The sequence below is a fragment of the Euphorbia lathyris genome, chromosome 5 (genome assembly GCF_963576675.1).
Source record: "Euphorbia lathyris chromosome 5, ddEupLath1.1, whole genome shotgun sequence".
Lineage (NCBI taxonomy): Eukaryota > Viridiplantae > Streptophyta > Magnoliopsida > Malpighiales > Euphorbiaceae > Euphorbia > Euphorbia lathyris.
This window is the reverse complement of record NC_088914.1, coordinates 75,236,749-75,246,596: the sequence shown is the minus strand read 5'-3', so window position 1 is coordinate 75,246,596 and position 9,848 is coordinate 75,236,749. Positions and strand designations below refer to the sequence as shown.

Below are 9,848 nucleotides of genomic sequence, written 5' to 3'. Positions count from 1 at the left end.
TTTCAGCTAATCTTCCTGTCAAAGAACCTATGTTCCATGTCCCAAAGCGTAACCTACTACCCTTACCCCTACCCCTACCATTACCGTGGACTAGCTTATTTACCCGCAACCCTTGCATATTTGACACCACCCCCGGGTCCTGGGGTGGCGCGCCGCTTCGGGGCGACGACCTAGCAACCCTTGCACATTTATCACTACACCCGGGTCTAGGAAGTGCAGCGCGTCGCTGAGTAGGGAACGCCCCAACGGTATTTATATTATGGTTCATGTCATAAGATGTGGCTAAGTTTTACGCTGGCCGCCACAAACCTACCGCAACCCTCCTCCTTTGTCCGGGCTTGGGACCGGCTGTAAAGGCCACCAAGTGACCCTCACAGGCGGAGTTCTTAAATTGTTCTTGTTCATAAAAATAAAATCTGATTTATCAGCATATGAAAACCAAACAATCAACTAAAAAAGTAAGGACTACTGATTAAATGTGCTGATTGGGGAAGCTAATATGCTCCACATATGATATTATTATTGATGTGTTAACTACATTAATTGTCTTGCTTTTTGATACATCCGTGGCAGAAACCCGTTTTGTTAATCTTATAGTAAATATGGACCTTCTCCCAAAACAACCCATCCCCTACCTTCTATGATATCCTGTACATGTACAGTTTTGCTCACACAGAAGGATTACCATTTTGCTTACCTTATTTGGCATACATTCCAGGTGATGGAAGATTGAATATGCGTTTTTGTATTAGGATGTATACATGAGCTAATGTATTAGGAGATTTTGTTTAATATCCTTCTTGTTTAAAGTTATCTGACTCTTTGATTTTTTCATATTCTTCATAGCTATTTAATGATTTATCAAATATTCTCTTAATTTTCTTTGCTTCAATTGCAGTTATGGAGTTATCCAGATGTTGGACAAGTATTGATTTATTTAGTTTCCTTGTCCTTCTATATATCTCACGATCAAAAAATCAAAACCTAAAAAATACTATCGTAAGAACTCTCTCTCAAAGTTCTGTTCTCTCTCAATGATACTCTCCATGGCTTGCCGTTTCTAAAAGTTTGCAGAGACAGCCACTCCATCCTTGCTGTTGAGATTTTCGGTTATCAGGCCCTTAAGTTCTTCTCTCGAGGTAAGCTTTGATCTCCGCTTTGTTATCTGTCCTGGCTCTGTTTCAGCTAATTAATCATGTTAACTTGATGTTATGCATCAATGGAGACTATATTCAATAATTGCTAGTGTCAATGTCATTAATAATTTTGATAATTATTTATTTCTTATTTTACTTGTTAATTATCGCATGACTATTCCTATTTTATCACACTGTTTCATTCTCATCCATAACCTTCACTCATCACTATTTTTACTTTTGTGTAACTATTTAGCTGGTCAATGACTTAAACCTCATCCATTGTCTTTTCTTTATTTTTCTACCTATTTCTTTCTTGTATTATATTTTTTGGATTGATCTTAAAGAAAGCGAACCGTTTTCTCGGTTGCTTCTATGACTATATTGTATCTACTTCTATTTTCTTGTTTTTCTACTACAGCTTGGTCTTTCTTTTCTACTAATTACAATTTTGGATTTAGAGAATCTCCTTTATAGACTTGTATTTATGGTGAATGAATGCAAGAGTGTTGTTGATTTTATAGTGTGATTGGATTGTAATTATAACAATTAATCATGACTTCTATATACAAGTTCCTAAGAATTTCAATAAAAAAAAAGATAAGGTACCAATATAGGCTTATGATTTTTGGAGAAGTATCAATTTAGACTCCACATACAAAATAAAATATAGGATTAACGTTTAAGAAAGGTATCAATTTACAACTGTTGAAATTAGTTGAAATTTGAATGAAATGGCACTTGTATGAATGCAAATATTAACAAGTGTTTTAGTGTGGTGTGGTGTGTGACAGTTGTTATTTCTGCGAATTGCTGAGATTGTTATTCCAATTTATGTGATGGTGAGAGTTGTAGCTGCTATCCAGCGTAGACGCTTTCAACAGGTAAATTCTTGACACTCACAGTATGCAAATCTGTAATCATCATTTTTTACAGTCCTCAATGTTATTGAGGATTGTGTATATATTTGTTTGATTAGGAACCCCCACCCTCAGATGATGAAGAAGCTGAGCATCCGAGCCTGCAGGAATTGAAGGAACAATCAACTGGAAATGTTTCTGATGCCTATGTAGAGGAATTAACAAAGATAAAAAAACCAATTGCAAGGAGAAATGGAGGAGAAAGTTATCCAACTTGAAGAAGCAATGGAGGAGAAAATGAAACAAATGGACCAGAAAGTGAGGAAGAGCTCGACATTATTCATAAACAAATTGGTAGAAGTTAATTTCAATCTCAACATTGATATTGAGGATATATATGGTGGCATTCAAATGAAAATGAGAATGACACTGTCTTTTCTAAGGAGTTTGAAGGATAGGTTACATTATGAATTTATTATACTTTTTATTATATGTTTTGGATCATTTGAGAATTTTAAATTTCATTGTTAACATATTGACCTATTATGGATTTGTAATTGCAATTAAGGGTTTTTTTATGCTATTATTTAAATTCAAAATTTCTTTTAATTTTTTTCGTGTTGCACGAGTTAAAGATTATGTTGCATATATTACAGTGTTACATTAAAAACTGTTAAAATTTCAAACACAAAGCGTTAACATAATATAAAAGAGTTGCTAAAAAAATGTTATTAAAAAGTGTTAAATTAAAGAGTTGCTCAAAAAGTGTTAAATTAAAAAATGTTGCAAATTGTATATGAAAGAGTTGCAACTAAAAATCAATGTTGCATAAAAACTTGTTGCAAGAAAGTTCAAAAGTGTTGCTTATAATTTTATTCGATAATAGTGTTACCTGTTCTACGATATAGGCAATGCTTTCATTTAAGTTGCTATAGGATAGGAAAGTGTTGCCACAGATACGAGTAGCAACATTTGTATCGATGTTGCTAAAAATGTGAAAAACTGTTGCTTAAGACATCTTTAGCAACGTGCAAAAAAGCAACTCTCTTTTCTGACAAAAACTGTTGCCAAAACTTCTTTAGCAACACAATAACGACTTTAGCCAACACTTGCTTGGTGTTGCAACAGACCATCTATGGTGTAGTGGCGGTTTGGATTAGAAAGTTCATTACAGAACTAGGTGTGTGCCTGACATTGTCAATCCCATTACACTGTACTGTGATAACAATGGAGCCATTGCGCAAGCAAAGGAACCACGGTCTCATAATGCATCCAAGCATCACCTTAAGCGATACCACATCATTAGAGAGATTGTGGCTAGAGGAGATGTGAGAATAGAAAGAGTACCTACAGAGGACAACGTTGCAGATCCGTTGACAAAGCCTTTAACCCAGAGAATACATGATCGTCATTTAACTTCTACTGGGATTAGTTTTAGAAACAATTGGCTTTAGTCCAAGTGGGAGTATGTTGGGGTTTAGTGTCCTATAGACAATTGTTCTAGGATACAAACTTAATGTAAATGAATTGTTCTTTATATCATTTGTTTAATGAGATATATGTTTTATAACTATATAAAGGCAATCCCTTTTAAGCACTAAATAAAGTCTAATAAAAGGAAATCCGTAAGTTTATTTAAAGTGATTATAAAGTGTTCATACAAGCATGAAGTGAGACAAAACTTTATAGTAAACTGATAAACTTAAAACCACCCCAAGTCAAGTGATATGTTTGGGATTGACATATCACTGTTGAGACTTGTATGTAACAATGTCTTCTGTCCGACAGAAAGCTGATCTCACAAGCTTCATATATACAGATATCTGGACAGTTACATAGATCCGATGAAACGTTGTTCATTAGGATTGGGGATCCGATTTGAGATAACAGGATGGGTAGATTCATCCTTGTCACCTGTTCATCTCATTGGTATTAATAGGTATAACTAATCCTCAGACTCAAAGGAATATTAATTGGTATTCTGGATTACGGAATGTGATGCTTTGACTCTGGTGTAACACGATCCTTAATAGAGACGACTCTGGGGTGTAAACAGTAGACGCTGGGTATCACAAGAAGTAATTGCAGAGTCGTTATATATTGGATTGAGCATTTATCACTCCCGATAAATGGGAGATACATCCATGGATCGCTTGTGGAAGACTCGACTCTAAATCCTTGCAAGGTGATAGCTTAAGAGTAAGAAATACAGATTTCACTTAACCTATCATTTTGAGTTGACTCGGCCTGTACAAGTAAAACGAACGTCTCGCTATATGTGACTTGACATCACCCATAGTCATAAGATTCAGTTCAAGGATGTAGTTGATAAAGGATCGAATTATACTGTAACTAATACGGAAAGGTTAACGACAGAATCAACCTGTCTTCTTATAGCTCTGGGGGAATGATTACGGACTTGCTAATCACATTCTCTGTACATCATTCCGTTATGCAAAGATTAAATATAATTCTTTGAAAATTAATTTAATAACGTTGCATACGGCTAGAAGCAATAAGAACCTAATGGATCACACATAAGACTTGGAACCTAAAAGAGAGATAGATGTTAATTAATTGATAGAAGCCCAATTGAGCCCAATAAGGCCCATGGACATAAGGGGGTCGAAATTCATGTAGTGATATACATGAATAATTAATTTGATTTTGTTAATCCTAATTAGATTAGGAATATGAATTAAATTAATTAAGAGATAATTAAGTTAGGAGTTTTAATTAGATTAATATACTCCTATTATTATCCAATAAGGTTATTATTATTGTCCTTAATATATTAGATATATAGTGAGATAATAATTATGAATTCTATTCCGAATGGAATTCCTATTCAGTAACCTAATTCTATCTAACTATGGATTAGATACAAGAGATTATAAATACCCCTTCCCTTGAGATTTTCGATATCTAAGCAAGCCATACCCTACTTGTGATTTTCGAAATTCACCTAGTCCAAGAGAGAGAAAATTCGACACCCCTAGTTCGAGGACGAGATTTCTCTACGGCTTCGTTTGATCAATTGATTTTCATCTATTTCTTTTATCCTTGATCTTGTGTTGATTAGTTAGAGGCAATCTACTTTGGTTGCTATTCAACGGTTGATTCCAAATTAATCCTCCCGTGTTTTATTTCGTGTTTGGGAACTCGAAGAAGAAAAACAAACAAAAGGGAGAAATTGGTTTTACTACTCCTACATCAGGTCAGTTCACGATTTCACGGATTCCCGGAGATTGAACCGTCGGATCGTCGCGATTTTTGGACAGGAGCTTCTAGACATATGCTTCCACGTTTTCACCAAAGGGATTGTCGTTCGGAAGTCTGGAAGGTCTGTTTCGGACAGGGGCAGATTGGTAGACAGTTTCTACCTCTTTTGAAGTTGTGGGCACTTCGTTTGCAACGGTAGATAGAACTTCTAAAAGGTATTTCTACTTATCCTTCTTTATATGAAATAACGGTTAACGGATCTTGTGGTTAAATGGAAATAGGTTAAAAATTTTATATTTCCGCTGCTATACCTTAGCCTAATTTCCAACACAGCCACGACGCTGTTTTTCAATTTCCCGGGTCAAAATCTTTAACTTTGTCACTGCATTTTGGATTGTAGGAAGCTCGGATTTGAACAAGGCAAGATTCTGAGTTCACCAAATTAGCTAAAAACAATTCACCATCGTGCCTTGCTATAGGAGACAGACCTGCTTACCAAAGCGAAAACCCATTAATTGGCAGAGAAAATAAGAAATGGTACCTGAGAGATTAAGGTTGACTCCGAATGCAGTGCAGAGATAACGCCAAAGGCGGCAAAGGTGTGCATTAAATAAAGAGGTGAATTGCTGATTCGGCTGCCTGTTTGCAAAGAATACACGGTGAAACTAGAATAGTGCCTCGGAGTTGAAGATTATCCTGGGTGGCCAAACGATTGTAAATTAATTTCCAGTAGGTGACAGATCGTGAAGGCAGGATATGGCTCCCCAAGATGAAATTCCTCCATATAACGCCTGGGAGCTTGTGGCAGCTGTCATAAAAACCCCTCGGTGTGAATTTTTTGGAATCTGAGGTCTCCTAAATACAGACATCATGTTTATCCCATCCCCGGCAGATATTGGTAATATTATGTTGTATTACAGGCAGAAGATGGGATATGCCGGTTCAGTAATCCCCATTGAAGAATTCCTCAAGACAGTTGAATTTACAACGATGATCGGCTACTGACATGCCTAATTGATTTGCTACCAACGACTTAACCCAATAGTCAGTCCAGAAATTTAAAGTAAAAGTCCTACCAATCCACCATCGCGTCTAGGAGAGCAGAGTCATGAATACTGCCTTATAGGAAGACCAGATCGTGGAGGGTGTTAGCTGCAATCGGGGGATACTAGAAGGGGCCATGAAGCGTGTTCTTAGTAGCAAGATTACGGATTGCTCCTGTATTAAATCCCGGGCTAACTTGTCGAGAAGGGCATGGTTAAAACCAGCAAAATCCTTGATCCCAAGCCCGCCCGAGGCAGTCGAATGGCAATAGATACGCCACAGAACCGTGATTAACTTCTTCATGTTTGTGCAACCAGTCCAGAGAAAATTTCGAACCTTACGATTAAGTCGATCAGCAAGAATTTTAGTGATGATTTTATAATTGAAGTTGCTTATGACAATGAGTCTAAAATTGTCGATCCTATCAGCACTAATGGACTTTGGGAGAAGAGCCATTAGGCTGGAATTTAGCCCAGGTAAAACGCATCCCGTTCTGAAGAACTCTTTAACCATACTGCAAACATCGTGTCCGATAATTAATGTCCCAGAACATATGATAGAATATCCCACCAAAGCCATCCGGACTAGGAGCACTATCCGCAGACATACTGAAAATTGCACTATGAATATCCGAGGAAGACGGTTCAACCACCAAACCCAGATTCTCATTGAAGTGTTTCAAATTTTTATAATGACATTTCTCCTCATTAATAATATTATTTGAACTAAAAATGTAAATAATAAAATAAATTCACCATAACATAACTACAAAAGAGAATTTGTATATACTCCTATTGTACCTCACACTATCTCCATCGTTTCTCTTGAAATTAGAGGAACTAACTATATTACCTAGCATTTAAGAATCAAAAAACAAGTGTCTTATTATGCGCATAGTACTCTACACAAGGGGGAAAAAGTAACTATACCACCATAACGCTACTACCATCCGCTACTTTGGAGCCAAACATTAGAATTGGTTTCCTGGAATTCTTGTAAACCTGCAAAAATAGCACTTATGAAATGAGTACCCCGAGGGGCGTAGACAGGGTGGGTTTGGGCCCCTCCGGCCGCCGGAACCATCTTGACCCCAGGTAGTTTCGAGCCCCCTATCTCAAAAAAATATCGGGGTGTTGAATTAGCCTCCCAAAATGGTCCAAAATTCAAAATTTCAATATTTTGGACCTATTAAGTATTCCCTAAATCCCAATTTCTAATTTTTTTTGCCTATTAATTCCTCCTTAAATCCAAATTATTAATTTTTATTGGCCTGCTAGGCCCTCTCATATAAAAAATTTTAATTTTTTTTACCTGTTCGGCCCTCCCTAAATCCAATTTTGAGAAATTATACATTAATACTTAAAAATTGGTTCTTGACCATTCAAATTATAACACGCATATATACAAAAAAAATTGAGCAAGTTCGATTTAGCAAAAAAAAAAATTGTAAACGCACGTGTAAAATTGGCCCCCCCAACCGAGTAATCCTATATTCACCACTGAGTACCCCTACAGAATTATGACTCAAAATAGAATATGCAAAGAACCCTTATGATCTTGCTTTTCCAGTCATGCTAGATTCATCAATGGGAAGAGAGCGACTATCAACACATGTAGAAATTGTAAAAACCGTATCACAAATGAGAAGTACCCACATGGTCACTGATGTTTAGAGGAATTACGTTTCCAACTACAATATCATATATTGAAACATCAACTCTTTTACCACCCCTAATAACATGCACACAAGTTTCTTGAGACATGTAATGCAATAAAGAAGAAAGTAAAATCCAACACAAGAACGAGGCACTAGAAGTGCACCTCCATATGTATGTTTCTATTCTCCTCATTTAAGTCTTCACACTAGAGATTGTTTGTACTCGCTCACAACTGAAAATAGACAAGCAAGAAAACTCAGAACATTCAACAAAACATTTATTCAAGTCGATTGAAGTTCAAATCATGTATACAATTTAATTGTCTGGAAATATATTTAACAGGGGCTGCGCGAACGCAGGCCCCCAAAGCAATAAATAATGAGATAGGAGCTCCCACTTGGGGAGACCGTAGAGAAGTACCCCTCATTTGTGCAATGGAAGACACTACTTTAGGCCATAGGCCTTCATGATCACCCATTGACCCTGTCCAGGTAAGTATGTTATAATGTTACTTGGTCCTTTTTATTTATTCTCTTACTCCTCCTTATCACTTCCACCAACTCACAATGTGGGATTCACTACCTTCTTTCATCATTCACATGTGTTGCTTTTTGTTTTGTTTAAAGTTGCTCGATTATGACAAGTGTTTCTTTGAAATTCGGAGAAAAGTGAAAGAAAGATAAACTCTATCGTATAAATATCACATAAAACTATGCTATTTTCCCTTTCACATGACACAAGATACATGACAGACATTTGTTTTCATGTCGTCTGAATATTTTTCGTGATAGTATTTTAACTGTATGTCATCTGAAGGCGAAATAAAAAATGCGCTCGATTCTCAGATGACATTACGATTACAGAATCCTGTCATCCAAAGAAAATGCGCGTTTTCTTTAAATTTGATGCACTCTACAGATGACACTTCTAATAAATGAATGTCATTGTATGCCGAAAACAAAAAAGCGGCAAATGAAATTTCACTTATGCAGCCATACCAAATTTTAGGCGCTCTATATCATTTGACTGAAATTTCAGCTGATATATAAACCGTCTCTCAATCCCAAACCCCAGTTTAGGTTACACAAGCTTCATCCCTCTCATCCCTCTCTATCTCCATGGTTGATTTGGACATGCAATCACTGGGTGAGCTCGAAACACGATACTGGTAAGCCATATTTTCTTCGTTTCTTGATGTATTAGAGTATCATTGTTCCTTACTCTATCTTTTCCTCATCTGATTTACTTTGGTGTATGTCGATTTCAACAGCTGGTATAAGGATCTTGTGATTTTCAGACCTATCGTTGAAAGGTTTAGATCTCTCGCTTAGTTACACTGATTTTATTGTATTTAGATTCACTGCTGTAAAGCTTGGGTCTTTATCTTTTTTAATCTAGGGCAAGACAGTGCCTGATACAGCAGATGGTATGAACTCATTTGATTCCTTTTTATTTGAACACTATTTGCATGGATAGTAAGAATGCTTCAGTACATGGGAAGGCTGACTGAAGAGATTGTCAATCGGTTCATGCCTTTAGCATATGGGAAGATTTCTTTAACTTACTGAATATATATTAATGTTATGTTGGTTTGAACTGATTGGTCATACCTTTAGAAGTGATTGTGTATGTTTGATGTACTGTTTTGGAACCTATAACTCATTGATTTAGGAAACTAGCCTGATTTAGTATATATATTGTTATGTAGGTTTGAACTGAACGATTACATATATGTATGATGTTGGGGTGATGATGAAATGATTGGTATGAACTGATTGGTTAGATATAACTATTTAGGAAGCTAGGACTCATAGAGTTTATGTATGAATGATCATTAAGCATGTGGCTGATTAGGCATACTCTAAAGCTTTGAATGTTCATTGTGATTGGCACTACTCTTACACCTATGAGTTATACTGCTAGAAGTG

General features: G+C 36.3%; 1 non-coding gene across 1 annotated transcript; it reads right to left on the bottom strand.

Annotated features, from left to right (window-relative positions):
* Positions 1-8,258: 8,258 nt before the first annotated feature.
* On the bottom strand, positions 8,259-8,419 carry LOC136231695 (U1 spliceosomal RNA). Its single transcript, XR_010690064.1, has one exon. It is a non-coding gene; the product is annotated as a U1 spliceosomal RNA (small nuclear RNA).
* Between the last annotated feature and the right edge of the window lie 1,429 nt (positions 8,420-9,848).